The following is a 6,932-nucleotide window of genomic DNA, read 5'->3' as shown; positions in this document are numbered from 1 at the left end:
CAGCCACCCACGTTTCGCCTGCCCTGTACACCCAGCTCCCATCCCTGTATCAGCCCCTTGACCCCGAAAGCAGAGGGTCCGCATGGGGGGTCGGGCCCGGCCTCGTTACGCCAAACGAGGGTCAATTGGCGTCCAGATCTCAGACGCATCAGGATCCAGGAGGGCCAGATGCTGCTAGCAAGACCCAGGGCCCGGCTGATGCACAGGCAAACTAGGCTCCAAGTGAAGAAGGGGGCCAGTTGTGCTTATTTGACATATTATCATTACTGAGTGAAAAAAAGGAGTATAAAGATACGGTATTAAGTAGGGGCCCTCGAGTTGGTTTGCCTAGGGCCCACCAAAGGGTTAATCCAGCCCTCAGGTCCGATTTGGGCTCCTGGTTGCAACCCCCCTCAACGCTGGAGGGGCTGGTGCCAGGGTCTGGGCCTGGCGGGACCCCCCCTCACTGCCCGCCAAAGCAGAGTCAGACCCCACGCAAGCCCGGGCCCACACACCCCGGCAGGGGATGGGTGCTTGGGCCCCAGCAGCTGGGATCAGGAGTTGACCACTGACATTCCCGGCTTGGCAAAGGGGGTGTCTCTGAGGCCACGCGGTATACAGACAAGGACCTGCCAGGTTCGATCCTGCTGGGATGCAAGGCAAAGCTCCTGGGGGGGCAGGGGAGGAGGAGGGAGCCGAGCTTAGCGGGGAGGTGAGGAATTTCCCACCCCTCCTGACAAATCAGTCAGCGAGCCCTGAAGTACACACGTGGGGCCGTGGAGGCATTTCTGTCTGCGCCAGCCCTGCTGCCAGCTGGCCCCGGCTCCCCTGGGAGCGGTGCTGTGGGGCCCCTGTCATCCCTGTGATGCCCGCTGGAGTCCCCCACGGCAGGACTGGGCCCCCCCAAGAATTTGGCATCCCATCAGGTTGTGCCCTCCAGGCGAAGGAGCGCGGAGCCCCCTGCAAGGCGGGGGAAACTGAGGCACAGAGTGCAGGATCCGGGCCAGTTTGCAGCAAGGGTTTGGTCTCTTGCCTCTGCGCCGCCAGGCCCCTGCGCTTGAATGGGATTCCTTGGCGCTCCCGTAATACCCGCCGTTCCTTCCCACCACGCTAATGACTGCCTCTCTCTGCCACACCGCGCTCCCCCCTTCCTTTCCCCTCCTTCGTCCCACCCGAATTCCCCTCCGCTCGTCCCCCGAGATGCTGACTTGGCAACATGCGGTCGCCAAAAAAATGTTCTGGTGGAAAGCAAAGGGGCCGCGTCCCGGGCTCCCGGCCCCGCGGCCCACCGAGGGGAAGCGGGAAGCCAGTCTGGATCCACCGGGAACCGATGCGAAGCCGCGGCCAACGGCCTGATCCCTGCCAGGCGGAAAAGTTTGTGGTTGGCTCTAATCCTCCGTGTCCCTCGCAGCTGCTGCACTTCCCAGTCTTGCTCAGCACGACTAGCCGGGTTCCTGCTGCATGCGGGGACAGGGCGGGCCTGCTGCACGGTCCACTTCTGGGGTAGAAATGCAGCCACTTCTGGGGTGGGAAGGCTGCGTACACTCTACAGCCATGGGCAGGTAGCCAGGAGCCACAGCTCTGAGCCCTGGGAGGTGCGTGCGTGCCAGCCCTTTGCTTGGGTGTTGCCTAACAGCTGGCAGGCTCCCTCCCGCACCCGGGGAGCCCAGGGCAGCTGTGGAAAGGGAGCGGCAAGGGGCAGATGCCGTCTGCCGGGAACGATTCACGGGCTACAGCGGGTGCCCGGTGCCCCTCTGGGGGCAACACATCCACTCGGGGCCGGTCATGCAGCACAGGGCACCCCAGGGATGCAAGCCCAACCCTCAGCTCGCTCCATGAGTTGCCACGCTGCCCCATGCCTCAGTTTTCCCCTCTGGAAAGTGGGCGCAGCAAGACTCCCCCTGCTTCGCCACAGGCCCAGGCACTGAGCACACCGAGGCGGTGGAGACGGGAGGCAGAGGATGGTCCCTCGCCACCCCAGTGCCACTCACCCCAGCTGGGCAAGGCTGCCTCGTACGCCCCATGCCCAGCCCTGCGGGCTGCAAGCTCTGTCAGCCCCCCACGTCTCAGGGCAGGGACTGATCCAGGATGGCGCGCCCCAGGCAGAGGCATCTACCCCTGCACCCGGGGTGGGGGCTTGGCAGCCTACCCAGGAGAGGCCACAGCTGCTGGCTTCACCCTGGCAGCCTGGAAATCTGGGCTCAGCTCTCGGAGCCGCTCTTCCCCGGGGAGCTCCCGATGCAGCCGTGGGGGAAGCCTGGACCCGAGCTTCCTCCTCTGCCCAGACCAAGGGGTCCCCAAGGCCAGGGATGCTCCCGTAAGGGAGCGGTTAAGGCCTCCCCTTGCTCCGCGGCTGCTTAGAGGTCGGCTCCGCTCTGTCTCGGCGCCCGGCCGGGAACAGCTGGTCGCCCGGATGGGCAGGGGCTCGGCTCGTCTCTGCCGGTTCCCTTAATCGCTGCCGACAGGAGGCTTTGTGAGCCATTGTGGCAGGCCGCTTGCCCCCGCGCCTGCTCACCCGGAGCGACACGGAAGCCTCTAAACCTGGACCCGGATCTGCCTGGGTCCCTGCTGGGCCCCAGAGGCCTGGACGGGGCAGGCGGGAGGGAAATCGGCATCCCCGGCCCACGCAGGCATCAGTCCGGAGTCAGTCGCCCCCACTATCCAGAGCACCAGCGCAGTCCTACAGGCAGCCTGGATCCCAGCCTCTGGCTTTGCTTTGCCCTAAATCCCCAGCTGCTGGAGTCAGGGGATTTGGGGCAGAGCTCAGCTCCCTCCCGTCAGAAGAAGCAGGTTTGTTGCAGGGCCAAAGCTCCAAGAGAGACCCAAAGGCCTTTGTGGGTAACATCAAGACCCTTCCAGAGGTCCCGCTGGGCTTGGGGTGGGGATCAGAGCAGCAGCCAGGGAAGGCCTGGCCCAGGTGAAAGCTTGCAGCCAGGGCAGGGATGCGACCAGCCCAGAGCCAAGGCGGGGGGAGGAGCGGGGCACTGGCACAGCCTGGCAGAGCCATCGTCCCCGTGCATCCGCTGTCCCGGGGGATGCTTTGCACAATGCACAATAGGGACAGGGCCTGCAGCCCAATGCTGGGGCCCAGGGAGCAGAGTGGGAGCGTCCTCCCGCTGGCATGGCACAGAGCCCTTGGCATCTCTGCCAGCCCTCAACGGTCCTCGCCCGCCACTTCCAGTTTTCACAGCCAGGTCCCAGCCTCGGGGCATCGCAGCAACACCTCCCCGTGCTGCCTCTGCACCGGTGCCAGGGCCCTGCCTGCTATCACGAGCCCTCTACACCCCCGTGCCGTGACCTGAGCTCCGCGGAGTCCCCCAAAGGGGTCCAGGGGCTGCCACGTCTCTGCCCCACGCTGGGGCTGGCACTCAGCTGCCAACCCACTGGAGAGCAGAGCCGGTGGCAGGGGCTGGCTCTCAGAGAGGCACGTTGTATCTAGCGTGGGCTGCGGGGGTCCAGGCTCCTGTCGCCCCAATGCTTGGTGTCCCCTGCTGCTGGAGCACCTGCACCCTTGCTCCCGGGATGTCAAAGGGCGGGGGTGGTATCTGGGATCGTGCTCGTCCCTGCTTGCCATGCATACCTCGGGCTTAGGGGACGAGGAGGACCGGAGAACCCCGGGGCTGGGACGGGGAACAATAAAGATAAAGGAAATCTGAAGGGGGAGGGAAACCGCTGGGCGGATCAAAGCTGGGGATAGATAAAAGAAACAGGGACAAGGCTGGATGGAAAACAAATACGCGTCGCCAAGGCGGTCGCCAAGGCGCAGGGACAGGGTGCCACGGGGCACGGGAGAGAGGCCGCCAGGGGAAGGGAAGGAGTGGGCCAGGGGCGATGCATCCACCGCCCGGGCAGCTCCGGATCGGCGTCTACACTAGGGCTCCACTGCAGCCGGCAGGCGAGCGGCTGCGACCAGCTCAGGATTTCCTGCAGGTGCCAGGCGCGGCCTCTCCTGCTGACTCAGGCCCACACCACCCCGCGGCCCCCACGGGCAGGCCGGAGGCTCCACTTAGCAACGGGCCGCGGGCAAACACAACACACAACCTGCCTCCGTCTCCTCCACCACACCTCCCGCAGGAATGCGGCCGCATTCCTGGCCCCTGAGGACAGAGGAAAGACGTAGGGCGGCGAAGGGAAGCGGAGCCCTTCATCGAGAGGCCCCTGCACAACTCATCACACCTTCTGCTCGCACTTGAGCAATGCCACAAGCCAGCGCGTAACCCCTTGCTGCCTGCATTCCTCTCCCTTGAGAGACCTTAGACCAGCACGGGGCTGAGGGATGGGGAAATCCTGTGATTTCTAGCCCTGGCGTTGCTGTTTCAGCCACAGTCGCCCCGGGCCCGTGCAAAAGTAGGGCAAGAAAAAGCCGATAACATGCTACTGAACAGGGAATTGCAAGCGAAGCCGAAAGTACCGTGATGCCCCTTTATAAATCCAGGGGGCATCTACGCCGTGAAAGCTGTGACGACACCTCAAAAGAGGATGGAGAGGAACCAGAGATGGGCAGCTCATGAATATCAAGATAATTTTGGGGTGGCCCTGCTTGGAGCAGGGGTTGGACTAGATGTGACCTCCGGAGCTGCCTTCCACCCCCATTTTCTATGAGCCTAACAAGGATGGAGGGGCTTGCACATGAGGAAAGACTAAAGAGGGGGGAGATAAAACGGGCTTACAAAACACCCAGGGGTGAAGAACGGCAGGATCGGAAAGAAGCAGGGCTGGGAGGCAGCTCCAGAGGTCAGAGCTAGTCCAACCCCTGCCCGAGGCAGGATCAGCCCTGTCCAGAGAAAGTCAACAGAGATTTATTATTGTCTGTCTCTCCGTGCAGGCACTCGGTTCAAAATGCTTGGAGGGCATCGGTGGCTATTGAGCTCGGGAGCGAAGGGCACGGCCTTTGCATCATAATGTCCTAGACCCTAAATGCTGCAGGGAAGATCGGGGGGGAAAACCCTGGTCAGACCCAGATCGCTCTCCTTGCCCCCGTGTGATGCAGGAGGCTGGGCAAGACGGACCCGGGGTGACGGCACCCACCACCCCTCTGGAGAGAGCCGGGGGGCGGGGGTCTGGGGCGGGTTTCACTGGGAGGCCCGGCTGGGATTGGGGCACAGCCCGGGGGTGGCAGGGGCCACGCGCGGGAAGGGGCCGGGAGCCCAGAGCATGCCGGGATAAGCCGGCGTCCCGTGCTTTGTCGGGCAGACAAAGCGCTCCGAGCCGCGGGGCTTAGGCGCTGAATAGGGGCGCTGGTTCCCAGCGTGGTCACGGGCCAAGGCCGGCAGCGGGCAGCCAGGCCGCATTAGCGCGCAAACCTGATGAGCTCGGCACTTCTTTTTCAGCCGGCTCCGGTGACTGCCTTAGCAACGCAAACAGGAAGTTCAGAGGTCGCGGGCCGTGGCACGGCCGCCCCGGTAAGGCCAGGGATTAGTGGGCGGCCAGCCAGGGACGGCCAAGGTGCGTGGCGGCTGCAGCCCCTCTGCCACCGGATCCTCTCGGATCCCAGCCCGACCCCACAGCAGGTCCCGCGGCCTCGGCATCCTCGACCGCAGCCCCAGGCATCGCCCCAGACCCTGCCGCAGGGGGGCCGACGTCCCGCTGGTGCAAAGTCACAGACGCGCACGAGACCCCAGGCAGAGGCTGTGCCCCCGCTACAGAGAAAAGCAACCCCTGCAGTCCGTCCCAGCGTGACTACGGGGTATAATCCCTTCCTGTCCCCGCACAGAGCAGTCGGGCTCGCGGGACTCTATCGCAGCAGCCCGGGCACCTCCGGCTTTACGCTGCGTGCAGCAGCCTCTGGTCTAATGCCACAAGAGGGGAAATGGGCAACTGTTTTGGAGATCAGCCTGGCAGCCTTACACTTCCATTATGTCAGTGATGCCCAGAGCCGGTTCCTCCGGCTCCTGCCATGCCCGACAGTCTCATGGCATCCCCGTGTTGCTCCAAGGGCAGCGAGGTGCCCGGTGAAGGGGAGTTGATCTTACATGGGGCATTTAAGGCTCTTTAGACCCGAAGTGAGGGATGGGAACTCACTGCTACCTGTTTCGGATGCCCTCGAGGTGACCTCGCCAAGCCAGGCCAGCTCCCAGGTGCTCTGGGAGGTCACACCCCAAGGTCATTAGGCCTGAAGGGCAGTGACCTTAATTCCTACCTCCTCCTTGTGACTCTTCACTGAGGCTGTTGCATAAAGGCTGGCTCCCATGAACTCATTACTCAGCAGGCCAGCTATTCTGCCCCAACAGGAGGGATTTACCTGCATTAAAAGCAAGCAAGGATCCAGGCAGTAAGTAGTGGGATGGCTTTCAACCTCCCTTCACCCAGCCATCTACCATCATCCAACTGCTTCACCCCCTCTCTGTCTATGGTATCCATCTACCCATTGCCACAGATGCCCTTCATCCAGATCCACAGCAGCTGCCGGCGTCCGGGGGGCAATTGCAAAGGGGACAAGGATGCTCATCCATCCTTGCAGTCAAGCATAAAGCAGGGAATCAGACATCCTGGAGATGGACAGGACCTGCCCAGCCGGTAGTTCAGTTAGGGGCAGGGGGGAGGAAGGCAGCTAAGGAAGACACCAAGTAACCTGGATAGAGGCCAAGCATGAAGAGGCAATATGGGAAGTCATCCCAAGGTTACAAGAGGGAAATCAGCTGGGTAATAATCAGCTAGTCATCTCACATGCTGATACGCCAAGGCAAAAAGCATGGGGAATAAGCAGGAAGAACTGGAAATCCTGGTATAACAAATCACCTCTGCATGATGTCACTGAGATAACCGAGGCCTGGTGGGATGGTTACATGACTGCGTGCTGGCATCATGGGTGGGTGGGTATAACAGGGGCGGGCGTTAGGGAAAGTAGTGGGGTGCTGTATTCATAGTTTCATAGTTTCTAGGGTCGGAAGGGACCTGAGCAGATCATCTAGTCCGACCCCCTGCCATGGCAGGAAGAGCACTGGGGTCAAATG

This window comes from Gavialis gangeticus, unplaced genomic scaffold (genome assembly GCF_001723915.1).
Source record: "Gavialis gangeticus isolate Ggan-Ray unplaced genomic scaffold, GavGan_comp1, whole genome shotgun sequence".
Lineage (NCBI taxonomy): Eukaryota > Metazoa > Chordata > Crocodylia > Gavialidae > Gavialis > Gavialis gangeticus.
Note: the sequence above shows the minus strand (reverse complement) of the source record.